This window comes from Megalobrama amblycephala, linkage group LG13 (assembly GCF_018812025.1).
Source record: "Megalobrama amblycephala isolate DHTTF-2021 linkage group LG13, ASM1881202v1, whole genome shotgun sequence".
Taxonomy (NCBI): Eukaryota; Metazoa; Chordata; class Actinopteri; order Cypriniformes; family Xenocyprididae; genus Megalobrama; species Megalobrama amblycephala.
The window spans coordinates 26,980,623-26,998,175 of record NC_063056.1 but is presented as its reverse complement, the minus strand read 5'-3'; the positions used below and the strand labels follow the sequence as shown (position 1 = coordinate 26,998,175).

Here is a 17,553-nt window from a genome sequence, read left to right as displayed (position 1 = left end):
TTGTAGATCTTCAACCATTTTCAAGTATTAATTCATTTACAGTTCCTTTAGAAAACATCTCATAATACTAATATGATTCGTACAACTACAACCTACCTAAAGGGTTAGTTCACCCAAAAATGAAAATTGTCATCATTTAGCCTACTCACCCTCATGTCGTTCCAAACTCATAAGACTTTCCTTCATCTTCAGAACACAAATTAAGATATTTTTAATGCAATCAGAGAGATTTCTGTCTCTCCATTGACAGACACAACTACCACTTTGAAACTTCAAAAAGTTCATAAAGAGATCGTAAAACTAATCAATATGAATTGAGCAGTTTAGTCCATTTTTTCTGAAAAGACAAGATTGCTTTACATGATGAACAGATTAAATATATGCTTTTGTTCACATATAAACATTAAAGGGTTAGTTTACCCAAAAATGAAAATAGTGTCATTAATTACTCGCCCTCATGTCGTTCCACACCTGTAAGGCCTTCATTCATCTTCAGAACACAAATTAAGATATTTTTGATTAAATCCGATGGCTCAGTGAGGTCTGCATTCACAGCAATGACATTTCCTCTCTCAAGATCCATAAAGGTACTAAAAACATATTTAAACCAGTTCATGTGAGTTCAGTAGTTCTACCTTAATATTATAAAGAGACAAGAATACTTTTTGTGCGCCAAAAAAACAAAATAACAACTTTTCAACAATATAGTGATGGGCAGATTTCAAAACACTGCTTCGGAGCTTTGCGAATCGAATCAGTGACTCGGATCTCCTATCAAACGGCTAAACTGCTGAAATCACGTGACTTTGGCGCTCCGAGTCACTGATTCAATTATCTGTTTAATAATTTATTTAATTTTTTATTATTATTTTTTACCTATCTCATTTTAAATATATGTAATGATGTAGGCCTAGTGTTTGGCCTTCCCTGAACCCCTGGCTCTTTTCTTTTGTCTTATTTCTCACTTTTGTACTCTGTTTAATAAAAAAAAAAAAAAAAAAAAAAAAAAAAAAGGTTTACCTTCTGTTTATGTTCGCTGTTCAATGTTTATGTGTGAATAAAAGCCTAGATATAAAATATTCATTATATAAAACAATCGTGTCTCTTCAGAAAATTTGGACTAAACCGCTCAATTCATATATATGGATTAGTTTTACAATCTCTTTATGAACTTTTTGAAGTGTCAAACTGATAGACGCGTGGAATGGACATAAATCTCTCACATTTCATTAAAAATATCTTCATTTGTGTTCCGAAGATAAACGAAAGTCTTACAGGTTTGGAACGACTGTCAACGACATTAGGGCGAGTAAATGATGCGTTTGGAAAGCTTGTCTCGGCTCTTTCACTGGTTTTGTTCTAAGTTGGCCACAAGAGGGCGCAACGTCACCAACCACTAACCACGCTCTCGTGAGCCATTCAAATTTGCAGTGTAAACTTTGGACACAGTACAAGATTCTCCACTACGCCACATTGTATAATGCCGTGATTATAAAAGCAAATACAAATTATACTGTAGATTAAATAAATATAGATAAACAATACTCTGTGCTGACAATATTTACAATCTTCTGTAAATAGAGAGCAACACAATGTCTTGATAATCACATTAATACAATGCATGAATGAGCACAGTCAAAATTACAGGCTACCTTTCAAATCACACCTAAAACAGCAGCCAGTAAATATTAGCTGCGAAAATATGATTTAATGTAAATGCAAATATCAATACTTAATATTGGGTAGTGGCATTGCATTGCATTACATTACACAGCCATGATGCTGTTTCTTTACAGTGGTGATTTGAAAGTATGAGACATTTAGACACTTAAAAATGATTTTTTTTTTTTTAATTATTTGAATCCCTTTGCCAAGCTTTTCCACTTACTGAATTCTTGCCTGTTCCTGATTGCCATACTTATTGCAGCTCATTGTGGGGGTACGTTTGATAGAGGCAGGAGGGTTTGTTGGCTTTGTTGCCATAGATACAAAGAGTTGCTAGGCAGCAGACAGGATGCTACGGAAGCCAAGTGCAGCAGATCAGCGGGTCACTGCAGAGAGGAACATTTTCACCCACACACCTTTCATCTGGATTAATACATTCAGAAATAAAGGAAAAAGAGAGAATGAGGCAGATAGAGAACGATGGATGCAGAGAGAAAGAATAAAAAACAAGTGTGCATCTGCACGTGCATCTGTGAGTCAAAGAAAGCGTGAGAGCGGGAAAAAAAGAGAAGGAAATGAGAAGCCAAGCCAAAAGAGAATCCATCTGTAAAGTGTCATTTCCAGCCCTTCTCAGCTCTGAAAGCAGCTGTTTTGAAACCTGTGTTCAAGCATGCAGCTTCTATTAAACAATGAAACATCACCTGCATGTGCCCAAGAGATTATACTGATCTAAAGTTTAACAGCTTTCAGACTGTCCAAAATTACAAAATGTTACTCTTTTTGCTATGCACACCATAGTAGATTCACAAGTGAATAAGATGTAATCTGACATTTTTTACTTGTTCATAACTGCCCACTGTGGTCAGTCAATAACTGATCCCGGATCAGAGGGCTTGTCTGAGTCATCTCTGTCATTGCAGCCCCACTTTCATGATTGTTTTTGCCTGCAGTGAAGGTTTCGTGGCTGAATGGCATTCTGTTCAGTGCGCAGGCTGAGTGTAGGAAGCAAGTGATCTGAGAGAGGGCAACAGGGTGTCCATCTGTTTGTATAAATGCTCTTCCACAAAACCCCAGTGCATAAGCTCCTTACATAAGGAATAAAACAGTAATCTCTCTCCTCCACAGGTAGGCCTATATGCAATGGGCTACATTCATGTTATTTCTTTTATTTTTTAGTAAATGGATATCTATCTATCTATCTATCTAATATAATATATATATATATATATATATATATATATATATATATATATATATATATTTCTTCATGAAACATGAAGTAGCTGCTTTTGACTAAATTCTGCTTAGAGATTCTACAATGACTCTAAAACAACTTAAAGATAATGAAATAAAAATACACAATACACAAAAGACAATTTACACATTGCTCGAGGATTTATGTGATAATCTCCTCGTTGCACGTATCACATTTCATATATAAAACGCAGACTGAAGGAGTTTTGTTTTTGAGTCCTGTGACTTTAAGTGTTCCTCCATCTCAGTGACGCACGCAGCTCTGATCCGAGTATATGTCGCAAGTGCATTCTCATTATTTAATCCTTTAAATAATATTTCTGGTTTTGTTTTTTGTTCTCATGTTATTTTAAAACCCGTAGCATTGATTTCCAGATGGTTCAGTTACATTGTATCCGTTTCAGCTGCCTTCAAACTTACCGCACTCTGACATTTTAATTTTTCTGCCTGCATCACCACTATTCCCTCTGTAAACACTGTATTCCTCCACGAAAAGTAGGACTTTCCATGCTTTTATTGGATTCACCTGACGTATCTTTCATGGAGCCACTAAAGCAGCCTGGTCAAAACTGTATTTGATATTTTGTCCAATAATAGGCTATTCTTAACACACTTAATGTTTCGTTGTGTTTAAGCGGGTTGGAAATAAAATGCATGAATGCAGTTCCACTTATGAATGATTCACTTATTATGTGCTTTGAAAAAGCACAATTTAGGCTACTTGCTGACGTAACCTTGTACATCTGATATTATAAATAATAAAACGTGTTTAATGTAGCGCACCAGTCATATCATCATTGAGGGTTATTTTCATGATATTTAAATATTAAGAATATTTTATATATATATATATATATAAAATATAAAATACAGTCACATATAAAAGTAATTATTACATTCCAGTTCTCAAATGTAAACACAGACGAATTTTACAGGATCTTTTCCTTAAGATGGGGAGGCGGATGAATACATAAACCGCGTCAGCGCGATCTCTTCCTATTGCATATTAGCCCCGCCCACAACTCTTTTCCACACAGCAGTGCCCATACTTTAACCCGATTGGACGAAACACGCAAAGCTCATCTCTGATTGGCCACATTATCTATCCATCATAATGCACTGCCAGTCATGGTGGATAGGACACTTTGTACATGGAGGTTTTTGACTGTACGGGCTAAATAATAACCCTGAACAGGAGTTAAGGATTTCACATATTATTATTGACATCTGCTCGGTGTTTTTTATATTTTTGCCTGGTTTGATCTATATTACTCTTCCTTACGTATCGGGCCGTAAGAAACCTGGTGTTTATCGCACAGATGTGGATCTTGTAGCTGCTCCGGGTAAGTCGTTCGTCCAGTCTAGCTGAAGCTCTTACAATGCCGAATTATTGCCGTCACCTCTCTGAATTTATTTTAAAAAATACCAAAATTCAAGCTCATTCGCGTTCGTGCGCAAACATACACTGGTTATTTGTTGTATGGTTATTTTTATTGCATCAAAGGGGGGAAAGTCGCGTCTGAAATCGAAGCTATGAGATACGGAGGTTCAGACTAGGCTTTTAATACCCAATTGATGACAAGGGAATAAGATATAATCCATCACAATTACATTACTTTTCATAAATATCTACCGTAGTGTTAGTGGATTATTAGAAATCGTGACTTACTGGGCCGATATGAACGGTGTTCGTTGTTGTGGTGCTTCTGACAGGCTGTCAGATTTAGTGGCTGTCTGAAATGTCAACATGATTTTGATGCAGTCGCACACATTTCAGCTCACTATGTTGTGCGCTACAGGATAGCATGTGTTTTGTGGTGGAACGTATATGTTTTTTACTGATGCGAGGTATTTTTTGGGATCTTTGTTGGAGTGGACTGATTTTTTTTTTTTTCTTTAGCACTGAAGCCACTTATCAAGTTTGGTTGATCCTGCTCGCGGACTCTAAACAAAAGTTTGGTTTAACCTACGCAGTTCTGCGGCACCACCCTCTCTCTCTCTCTCTCTCTCTTTCTCTTTCTCTCTCTGTTATGCAATAACAACATGTGTTTTTGGTGTATTCGTACTCTTAAAACTTTCTTTGTGAACATTTGCTGGCTCTAAATTCAAACTTTGGATGCCAAGGACATTCAAATATGATAATCCCCTTAGCAAAAAATATAAAATATCTATTTAAAAGACATATTCTGTCATTTTCATTAGAAATCTTCAATGAAATGTGTATTATTAATTTCATGATTTAATGTCAATTTTAGTATAATAAAAGTAAAATGAATATATCACCTCCTAGCACCACTTGCCGGCCTCCTTGAGGTCCCAAAAGCCCAATATTAAAACCCCCTGTCTGTCTTAAGATATTCAGAGAAGAAATGTCTTTTTAACAAGCTGTGAAAGTGTGACTTCACTCTCTCATGAAAATATGTTAGTTTGAAGTTTCCACAGGCTGAGTTGTAAGTGTGAAGAGCGTTTGTCTTCGATGCTTTGCTGTAGTGTAATGTGTGTGTACAAAGCTTTGATTGGTGGCTTCAGAATTCCAGCTCTCATTATAGGCTGAATCTCATAATGAGCTGAGTGTCTAGGTCATGCAGACAGGTACTGTGCTGTCGTGATTCCCAGCAGGGTGTCAGCTCTACCTCCAGAGACTCAATGCTGTTATGTCCTCCCACCTGGGGTACCAATAACAGTCAGAGAGAAAAGATTCTTTCACACATTGCAAACCTACCACTGGTGTTTTGAAATGCTTAAAAAAAGTTTTCAGAAAATAACAAGCATCCTGCGAACAATCATGTTCGTTTTATGAAAAAGCGCTGCTTGATAATGGGAAGTATGATACATGGAAATGATTAAGCGGATGCTTTTCGGAAAAGTTTTTTTTTTTTTTTTTTCTGATGGAACATGAAACCAAGTTAAGAAAGGCGGGATGATGCAAAACATGACAGAACAAAAGTAGTGTTATGTCTTCATCCTGATCATCTATAGGGATGTTTTCATCAACATGAGGTCAGAATAATGACTATTCATTCTGAGTCTCTTATCTAGATTTCCACATAAACAAATTTATGACTGTGCTGTCTGTGTTTTTAGATGTCTATCTATCTGTTTTGTATTTGATGTGCGTATTTACGCTCTTTTGTGTCAAAGGCCCTCTGCTGCCTATAAAGCAGGTCTTCACTTTGTTCTTGTCTGATTTGTGAAATATTCTTCTGATTGAATACGGTATCCTCTGGTCACGTTTTAATAATTTTTTTTCCACTCGAACAATGTCTCTGGCCTTTAGTGTCTCCCTGAAAGCATTTGACACAAATGCTTTGTGTGGACTTTACCCAGATATCCAGCAGATATTTTGCCAAATACTGGTGAAGTTAAAAGGGTTAGTTCAACAAAAAATGAAACTTCTGTCATTAATTACTCACCCTCATGTCGTTCCAAACCCGTAAGTCCTTTCATCTTCGAAACACAAATTAAGGTATTGTTGATTAAATCCATGAGCTATCTGGCCTCCAATAGACTGCAACACAATGGCCACTTTCAAGGCTCAGAAAGGTATTAAAAGATATCGTTAAAATAGTCTGCGTGACAACAGTGGTTCAACCTTAAAGGGATAGTTCACCCAAAAAATTTACTCAGTTTATTTGTACTGCTGAACGCAAAGGAAGATATTTTGAAGTACGTTTGTAACCAGGCTGCTCTGGGCCACCATTGACTAAAAATACTAAGGAAGTCAATGGTGGCCCAAAGCTGCCAGGTTACAAACGTTCTTCAAAATATCTTCCTTTGTTTTCAACAGAACAAAGAAATTTATACTGGTTTGGAACAACCTGAGGCTGAGTAAATGATGACAGAATTTTCATTTTTGGGTGAACTATCCCTTTAAAGGTATAGTTTACTCAAAAATTTAAATCCTGTCATTTACTACTCCCCCTCATGTTGTTCCAAACCTGTATTATGTTCTTTCTTCTGTTTAACATAAAAGAAAGTATTTTGAAGAATGTTTCAACTGTTTTTGTCCATATAATGAAAGTCAGTGGGATCCAAAACAACATTCAACCTCACTGACTTTAATTGTATGGAAAATAAATCCAACAAAATATCTTCTTTGGTCTTATGATATGAATTTCATACAGGTTTGGAATGATATGAGGGAGTGTAAATGATGACAGAAGGCACAGTTATTACAAATATTTTGTCCTTGATCAGTGGCAAACGCCTGATTGGAAACAAATCCACTTTAAGGTCATAGCGCTGCTGATTGAATTAAGTATTATGGGGAGGGGGGAGCCCTTCCCTGCCCTTTCCAATTCAAAATGGCCTCAGTGTCCTTACTGACTGTGTGGCTGGTGGAGTAGGGCACGGTGAAGGGCTGAAGCTCATCTGAGAGAGCACAGCCCTCCTTCCCTGTGTTAATCTCTCCTCCAGCAAGCTCTTAATTGAGCCGTCATCATCTGATCTAGGGGTTAAACATCAATTAAGGTAATGAGCAGTGTGAAAAGAGACCACCGAAGATGAGGGCAACCCTTTTCCGCTGCAAATGACACGAGATTGGCAAGGGTTTAGGGGTTTTGACAAGCAATCAGAATTGCATGTTTTTAAAATGAGCTTTTGAAATGCTAGCAGGCATGTTTTGGTTTTTCAGACTGTCCATTAGTATCTCAGACTTGAGAAAGCCAGTATGCTTTTCTTTAATAAATGTTATAAACATTAACGAATGCTATAGTTCATGTGCCTTCAGTGTGAATTAATATAGAATTATTTATTAAAACGTTAATATAAAATATTAAAATGAATATTAACAAATCTATAAATAGTCTATAAAATTTCAATTTTAATTCATTATTTGATTTAAATTTATGATTTATTGATTATTAACCATGACATGAAAATAATTATCTGCCAGGATTTTGATATTAGTGCATCCATAAATAAAAGTTTAATGACATTTCATGAAAACTCTTTAAATGCTCATTAACTGATGACGATGTAAGCATTATTTAATGTAATAATGATTGTTAATAAAATTTATGACAACGTGTTATCGAAGAAAATCTATTCTTTTAGTTGTTTCAAGACCCCGTTCAAGCTCCTGTTTCTTTCAGGCTGTATGAATTTGCTAGTTTGACTTGGAAGGCAGAAGGTTTCTGGACTAGTTTTTGCTGTCCAAACAAGGTCTAGAGAACACTGTGGTTACCTCAATGCTGAAGTACTGGTGTCATCTTACTGAAGAGAGAGCAGCTGTATCCCTTATAAAGACCACCACTCATGCACTCACACAAACACATAAAAAAAGACAAACCACCATTCATGCTCTCATTGCCTGAAGAGCCCCCAGGTTTAACCTTTGAGTATCTCTTTAAACCCTATGTGCATATCATAAAGATTTTCTGTTTCCGTTTCACTGCATCAGAGGTATGCAATCACAGTATTCATAACCACACCACAGAACCATTTTTCATTTTTGTAGTAAGACATAAGCATGAATAATTGGTCCTCATGTGAACATCTTTTAATCATTTTATTATGCAAGACACCGAATGCATTATGAGGTAAATGATGAAATTGCTGCCTTTATGCTGGTTAACACTTGAATCCTTGATTAATGAACACCGGCAGCTCAGACATCTGTCATGCTTGGACATTTTCACGTAGTCCCCACGACACTGATTTCCATATCGTGAATCAGACTTATTTGGTTGAGCTCAAAATATGTCATCGTCGGTAGTACTGAATTCCTTAAAATTCCCCTTGAGCTAAAATGATGTGTGTTGACCTCATTCTGGGTATGCGGTTAAAAGGAAAACAAATGAGAACCTGAAAAATCTAATTCTGTTTATTTTTAGTTTGGGATTAATCTATGCAAAGCATTATGTTAGAGTTTTGCTTCTAAATATGGTGAATGTCTGCTCCTTTCTCAATGCGTCTGTGTGGATATTTTGGTTCTTGTATGACGGTGGTGTTAAGTTGTCGATTTTTATCCACATTACTTTTTTTTCCCCCTTGTATTTCCTATACGTTGTAGGTGTTAGTGGATGAAATATCCACTAACACCAATTGCATAAAACCGACATCATGTGTGGAGGTTACCACAGCCATGACCTACATAAGTGAAATGCTGTTTTGTTGTTCACGTTCGTAACATTTATCTCACGGATGAAGTTCCTGTAACTTGTGTTTTGTTTATTGAATAAATTGCTGCTCTTAAAGGAATAGTTCACACGGGAATTCAAATTCTGTCAACATTTACTCACACTCATGCCATTCCGAACTTGTACGACTTTCTTTTTTCTGCAGAGTACAAAAAAGATGTCTCTCTTTTTTTCTTTTTTTTGTCCATACACTGAAAGTCCAGTTGTTTTGGACCATGTTTACTTCCATTATATGGACATAAAGCTCTCTGAGACAGTAATGTTTTTTTCAAAATATCTTCTTCTTTACCCATCAGCTCTCTGTCAACGTCTGACTCTGTGTGCTTTTTCCTTCCAGAACAAAGCAGAGCACTGTCATCTTGTCAGGTCTCGTCTGGTGTAACCTATGCATACCCGACACAGATATTTCCCTTGGGAACACACACAAAGTCGTTTACTGCAACCTTGTTCCTGATTCTGCAGTGTGATGTAGGAGAAGATAGAATAAGATCCTAATGATTTCAATCCCATGTTCTTATAAAGACAGAGATAACAGGGACTCTTCCTCTGTTCTTCCTGTCAGTAACTGGCTTACTAATGATATACGACCTAACATAGAGATTAGCTCTGCTTCACGTTCAGGGTTATTCTGGATACTTGAGTTAAAAGGGCTTAAAGGGTTAGTTCACCCAAAAATGAAGATTCTGTCATTGATTACAGATGAGTCATGTCGTTCCAAACCCGTAAGACCTTCGTTCATCTTCAGAACACTAATTAAGAAATTTCTGATGAAATCCAAGAGCTCTCTGACTCCTCCATAGACGGCAATTTAATTACCACTGTTAAGGCCCAGAAAGGTACTAAAGACATTGTTAAAATAGTCCACGTGACTACAGTGCTTCAACCTTAATTTTATAAAGAAACGAGAATACTTTTTTGGAGCAAAAACAAAACAAAAATAACAACTTTATTCAATAATCTCTTCTCTTCCATGTCATTCTCCTACCCTGTTGACATTGTACACACAGTGCAGCACTTCCATGTTCTATGTCAGAACACTGACTCATTATTGGTCGGCTCTTGCGTCAGCATCACACGCAAGTGTCGTGTTGCTCACATGTGCAGCTTTGGCCAATACTGAACTGGCGTCCGGACATAAACACTGAAGCGCTGTGCTTACTACATCAACTGCATAGGAGACTGACATGGAAGAGAAGAGATTATTGAATAAAGTCATTATTTTTGCGCACAGAAAGTATTCTTATCGCTTCGTAACATTAAGGTTGAACCACTGTAGTCACGTGCACTATTTTGACGATGTCTTTACTACCTTTCTGGGCCTTGAAAGTCGTTGTTGTGTAGGTTGAAAGTAGGGCTGGACGATTATGGCCTAAAATCAAAACCTCGATTAATTGAACGTTTTACCTCGTTTACGATTAATGAATGATAGTTTAATAATAATAATATAATTTTTTTTTTTTTTGGCCATCATAGTTCACTGACAAGGTTTGTACTATAAATATGATTTGACTATTAAAGGTGGGATATTTTTTCCTAATGAAAGAGTGATCTGACATAGCTCACTTTCAGCAGTTATTTATCTATGGTTCGTAACATTTCTTAGATTTCTGCTTGTTGTAAATCAGATAAATTAGCACAGTACCACTAATGAGAGCGATTGCGTGTGTGAATTAGTCATACCGTCTCTCTGTTAAAGGTACAATTTGTAAGATATCAGTAAAACAGTAAGAACAGTATTTTTTTTGTATTTTTTTCGAAAATGACCGATCGATTCGCTAGATAAGACCCTTATTCCTCGTCTGGTATAGTTTAAAGCCCTTGAAGCTGCACTGAAACTGTAATTTTGACCTTCAACCTGTTGGTAGCCATTGAAATCCACTGTAAGGAGAAACATCCTGGAATGTTTTCCTCAAAAACCTTCATTTCTTTTCGACTGACGAAAGAAAGACATGAACATCTTGGATGACATGGGGTGAGTAAATTGATCAGGAAAAGTGTATTTAAAAGTGGACTAATCCTTTAATACACATCTGGCAAACCATAAAATGAATACAACTGACAAAGTTTAGTGAAGACGCAAGGCTAACCACTCGCGCGCCATCACTATGTGTTGAACCGGCGTTCACCTCTGTGTTGTTTTTATGCCACTGACTGGATGGGGCGGAGTCACGTGGCAACACACACTGTAGTATGTTTTTAAGGGGGAAGTATTATCAGGATTAAAAACAACATGGCAAAATTACGTCGGTTAGAGGTTCTGAATTTCGGTTTCGATTACTTTTCGATTAATTGTCCAGCCCTAGTTGAAAGTGACATGACGTGTGGCCAGGTATGGTGTCCCATACTCAGAATTTGTGCTCTGCATTTCACCCATCCAAGTGCACACACACAGTAGTGAACACGTACACCGTGAAACAAACACCTGGAGCAGTGGGCAGCTGTTTTTGCTGCGGCACCCGGGGAGCGATTGGGAGTTAGGTGCCTTGCTCAAGGGCACCTCAGTTGTGGGTAATGAGAGTGGAAGAGAGGGCTGTTCATTCATTCACTCCCCCACTTACATTTCCCTGCCGGTACTAAGACTTGAACCCACGACCTTCGGGTTACAAATCTGACTCTGGCCACAACTGCCCCTAACTGCCCCTTATTTTGTTCTGCAAAACACAAAAGAAGATGTTTGAAGAATGTTGGTAAATAAACCAAAACAATTTTTGTTTTTCTCAAAATATCTTCATTGATGTTATTATGAAGAAAGAACATCATACAAGAGTAAAAATGTAAATCCTCACAAAATTTGTGCAGGTATTTTTCATCAGAATTAACTGCCTGTATTTTGTATTTTTGTATTTTGCCTGTATCCTTTTGAATAAAAAAAATCTTTGAAGTAAAATACACAACACAGTGTTGTGTTGCTGTTAGCATGACCAGACAGCACAAGCGCACATAACCTAATGTTGTCTATGCTGGAAAACGGACGGGCTAACGGGGTTACAGTGGCGTAAGAGCAAGGGTTGGCCATTACTCCAGCACAGCTGAAACAGCAAGCATTGGGGCCAAGTGCTGAAACGTACACCCCTGCTTCTCTCATTTCGTTCCAGTTTTCTCTTTCTTACTTCAGCCTTTTGATCTGATTTCTTGCCAATTCTTTCTCTCCTTCTCCCTAACTGTAGATGGGGCCAAGCACTGCAGGTACGTATTCATTAGTATTCTGACTGGGGCTCAATGGTGGCCCCTAAAACTGTTTGGAGGGAAAGTTGAGAAAACTGGCACACTGATTGGGGTGGGACTGAGTAGTCATCAATAATATTCAATGAACGTGCAATACTTTGTGCCTTTTGCCCCATGCTGGTGAGCCTGTAGGCCCACTTTGCCACCTCATGCATTTATGTGATTTTTGAACAAAACAAACCACTTATTTTCACAAAAAATCTGTTGCTCCATCAATGTTCAATAAAAACATATATATTTCTGCAATCATACACTTTGAGACTAGTAAAAAGCACATTTTTAAAGGTGTGCCTTTAGCCCGTTCAGAATTATTTGCTCATAAGACGTTAACAAATTTGATATGTAGTCGATGAACAGAAACTGAAACAAAACTAACGCTAAGAGCATTTACATGCACATTAATAGTTTGATTTCAGTTTGTTTTGAAATGTTTCGTAAAAGTGTATAACATTATTTTAAATGTTTTGTCTTACTGAAATCGTACCAGCCTTTTTTTTTTACAAAGTTGCACTAACAAACCTAGATATTTGTTGCTCAACTTCATCCAGCATGGATACACGTTAATTGGACTACAACCGTAGTTCGTACTTCATTGCCAACACAGTAGTCTGTTTACAATGGCATCTAATGGTCAAAACTTTTCAAATATTTATTTATGCTTCTAACTAAATTAGCTTACATTTGAGTACAATTCAATATAGATGGTATGCCTATGGTGCTTGGCCTTAGTAATTGCTGCTTGCAGCTGTATTTCTCGTTATTCTGCGATCTTACTTGCTGCTGTCTCTTTCTCTCATGGGGCACTACAATTCTATAGCAGTACAGCTGTGGTTCTTGTCTAGGGCCATCTGCACACATTGTCTCCTTCGCTCTTGAGGTTCAGTATGGCCGATCTCCGCTATGTTTTAATGGAAGATTGCTGGCTGGCCTCTTCTCATCGCAGGAGATGCAGGCAGCAGTATGGAGAGCTGGGAAATATGCCAGAGAGGGAGGAGGGACAGGGAGAAAAAAATCCCCTCTTTCTCCTTCCAATGTGACACACTTTGTGTGTGTGTGTGTGTGTGTATAAGTGTTTGTGAGTGTTTACTCATGTGAATATGCACACTTCTCTCAGATGGAGCTCTGAAAGCAATTGTGCGTTTGGAACAACAAGCCCCAGTCGGCCAATCAGATCTGACCACGGGATATTTGTTTGTAGAGGTGTATAAAATATTACCTCATGTTCATGTTTTATTTTCATGAGGTGGATTGAATTGTTTAATGAAATACGTTTTTTCTTAGCTGTCTCTTCTTATCCCACACGCAGGCTTACATGTGAATGTTTACGCATCTTTTCCATGATCTGCCTTCAGCGAGGATTTTGTGAATCTTAACCACTACATGTTTTCTTCTGGGGATTACAGCCAATGTTTATATTATTCAAATGCTACATACGCACTCCTACAGTCCATCTTGAGGGCAGCAGGCAGCACTTTTCTTTCTTCTTCTTTTTTTCTTCTCATTTTGTTGTCTTCTACTTTGTAAGTATTTATGAAGTGCTTTTCCAGTATGTTACAGAGCCTTTAAAAAGGCTAGATTTCATTTATGTATATCTTCTGTTGTTTGTTTACTGTCTGCTTGTGGGTTTTAATGTTTTAATGGACATTTTAGAGAATTGATTTAATCAGAAATGTGTCTTAATTAGTGCATATTATAGACACATTAAAATGTGGTGCTTGTACAAAAAAAATGGGATTCCTGATGCACTACTGCTCAATTTTGGGGTCGGTAAGAATTTTTTAGAATTGTTTTTGAAAAAAGTCTTATGCTCGCCAGGGCTGCATTTATTTGATTAAAAATATAAATATTAATAGTAATAGTAATATTGTGAGATATTATTACAATTATCTATTTTTAATATATATTAAAATGTAATTTACTTCTGTGATGGCAAAGCTGAATATTCAGCAGCCATTACTCCAGTCTTCAGTCTCACATGATCCATCAAAAATCATTCTAATTTGCTGTTTTGGTGCTAAAAAAAATTTCTTCTTATCGTCAATGTTGAAAACAGTTGTGCTGTTTAATATTTAATATTGTGGAAACTGTGATACTTCTTTAAAGGATTCTTTGATTAATAGAATATTTTAAAGAACAGCATATATTTGAAATAGAAATCTTGTAACATTGTGCATTTCTTTGTCACTTTTAATCAATTTAAGTCTCTTGCACTAATTTAAAAGGGATAGTGATAGATTATTGTAAATATTTAACCCCTTAAAGGGTTAGTTCACCCAAAAATGAAAATTCTGTCATTTATTACTCACCCTCATGCCGTTCCACACCCGTAAGAACTTTGTTAATCTTCAGAACACAAATTAAGATATTTTAGTTGAAATCCGATGGCTCTGTGAGGCCTCCATAAGGAGCAATGGACACTTCCTCTCTCAACATCCATAAAGGTACTAAAAACATATTTTAATCGGTTCATGTGAGTACAGTGGTTCAGTATTAATATTATAAAGCGACAAGAATATTTTTGGAGTGCCAAAAAAACAAAATAACGACTTATTTAGTGATAGCCGATTTCAAAACAATGCTTCAGGAAGCATCGGAGCATAAATGAATCAGTGTGTCGAATCATGATTCAGATCGCGTGTCAAACTGCCAACGGCTGAAATCACGTGACTTTGGCGCTCCGAACAGCAGATTCGACACACTGATTCATTTGTGCTCCGATGCTTCCTGAAGCAGTGTTTTGAAATCGGCTATCACTAAATAAGTCGTTATTTAGTTTTTTTTGGGCGCTCCAAAAATATTTGTGTCGCTTTATAATATTAATATTGAACCACTGTACTCACATGAACCGATTTAAATGTGTTTTTATGGATCTTGAGAGAGGAAGTGTCCATTGCTCCCAATGGAGGCCTCACGGAGCCATCGGATTTCAACTAAAATATCTTAATTTGTGTTCTGAAGATGAACAAAGGTCTTACGGGTGTGGAACGGCATGAGGGTGAGTAATAAATTACAGAATTTTCATTTTTGGGTGAACTAACCCTAAATTAAATGTGTTCATCATATAAAGCGGTCAAGTCGATTTAGAAAATTTGGACTAAACCACTCAATTCATATGGATTAGTTTTCCAGTCTTTTTATGAACTTTTTGAAGCGCCAAAGTTGCACCTGCATAGGCTGTCTATGGAAGGACAGAAGGCTCTCAGATTTCATCAAAAAGATCTTAATTTGCGTTCCAAAGATTAATGAAAGGATAAAGAATAGAAATGTTTGATATCTAAATGTGACTTTTCATCCAAACTCTACATATAAGTAGTATAGATTCATAATGTCGGCCATAACTTGAAACTTTATTTTCTTGCTCAGTCAATTACCAAAATTACATTTATTAAAGAAACAAAAGCTGTTTTCAGTAATTGAGTAAAGTCCTTCAGAAGGCTTACGTGGCAGGCCCACGTGAATCTGTTGCCATCTGAACATTTTGCTTGCTGCATACACAGTGAATAGAAACATTTGCTGAGGTTATCAAAGACGCAGACAGAACAAGGAGACTCACTGCGCTGAGGAAACGAAGAGCGAGGGAGACGGGGAGGCCGCCATCAGAAATAAATAAGCTGCGGTGGAGGAAGGGTTTATCACAGTTCCTGTGCGGTACAAACAGGTGTTGGCTGTATGTGTGTGTGTTTGATTTGAAGTGTAAAAACTTCAGGATGAGAACAAGGGCTGTGCATTGGGGGTTAAGGGGATGTATAGGGTTAAAGAGGTTGTGCCCTTCCCACCTGTAGCCTGTCAGCTGTTGCCTGTTGAAACGTCAGCTGTTTCTGAGAAGCGCGTGTGTGCATGTGTTTGAGAGAGAGAGAGAGTAAGTTCCTTTGTGTGTTCAGCAGGATGGCCGAAGCTGTATGTGTGTGTGTGGGCCACTTCTCATGTTAGATACCTTTTGAGAATTCGTTTTTTTAAACACCAGAGCCCCATCACTCCTCACCCTCCAACATACTGTAGAAAGAAGACATCACCTCTTACTGACGGCTGACGACTCTTTGTCATAGTAATGGCCCAGACGTTTACTCGTGTCCTTGACTGGTTTAGACTATGATCAGCCCAGCACGTGGAAAGCTGCAGTGATATCAGCTAGGCATGCGTGATATATTGGTACTATATGAGTTATCAGCTGGTATTAGAGAATTTATACATTTATCAATAACAGTCGATGTTGCAAATTTCATGCTTATTTCCTCTATTTTTACAGTTAGATTACTTATGCCATCACCTAAGCTTACTTAAAGCTAATTTTTAAAACATTAATAATCGAATAACACTTTTAAATATAATTAACAAATCTCAAAATCCATATTGTACATTATAATTTCATGATAAGAGATTTTTTTTTTGTTTATTTTTTTTTATGTATTTTGACACTTTACAATAAGGATTCATTGGTTAACATTAGTTAATATGAACTAACAATGAAAAAATACTTCCAAAAAGTTTATTGGTTCATGTTAATTTCAGCATTTATTAATACATTATAAAAATCAAAAGTTGCAGCTGTTAATATCATTTACCTAAGTTAACATGAACTAACAATAAACCGTTGTATGTTTATTGACTAACATTAATAAAGATTAATAGGTACTATAACAAATATATTGCTTATTGTTAGTTGATGAAGTAACTAACTGTTAACTAATAAGACCTTAGTTATTGTAAAGTTTTACCAGAATTTCAATATTGGTTATCAACCATAGCAGAATAATTATTTTGAGCATAATCACTTCAGACAGAATTTTAATATCATTGCTAATATAAATAATTCTAGAAATATACACAGTAAATGAGCAAATAAAAATGGTTCGACTTTAAGGATGATTGCATGTTTGCATTTGCAAGCACATTTACACCTCCATTAAATATGGTCAGAAGCTGTCCCAAGCCACCTCCAAATTTCTTTGATCAGATCACAGAAAGTGCATGTTAATACTAGGTGTAAATGGGGCCATAGAGAATTGTGGATGGGCTAGTAAGCAAACACTTAGCAACTCCTTTGTAACTCGCTACAAAACCCTTAGCACCTGAATAGCAATGCCTTGACAACATCCTAGGATTTTGTTGGAGAGTTTTAGGCCACATCCACATGAAGCCAGAGCTTTCCCTATCCAATCTTTTTTTTTTTCCTTGTCTCAAGAAATATCTACTTACACACAAAACCACTGAAACCGACTCAAAACGATGTAGTATACATGCCAGATCAGTATGTGGTGCTATAATTCTG

The 17,553-nt window shown here is 36.8% G+C and overlaps 1 protein-coding gene across 13 annotated transcripts in view; it reads left to right on the top strand.

The window, feature by feature from the left end:
* Positions 1-4,003: 4,003 nt before the first annotated feature.
* mef2d (myocyte enhancer factor 2d) overlaps positions 4,004-17,553 on the top strand; it is a 66,551-nt gene continuing 53,001 nt past the window's right edge. For 4 of the 13 annotated variants that reach the window (XM_048153088.1, XM_048153081.1, XM_048153084.1 and 1 more), the window contains exon 1: positions 4,005-4,262. The gene's annotated coding sequence lies outside the window, so the exon portion shown is untranslated. Of the gene's footprint in view, positions 4,263-17,553 lie in introns of all 13 variants that reach the window. The other 9 variants (XM_048153086.1, XM_048153085.1, XM_048153080.1 and 6 more) reach the window with 5 other exon arrangements.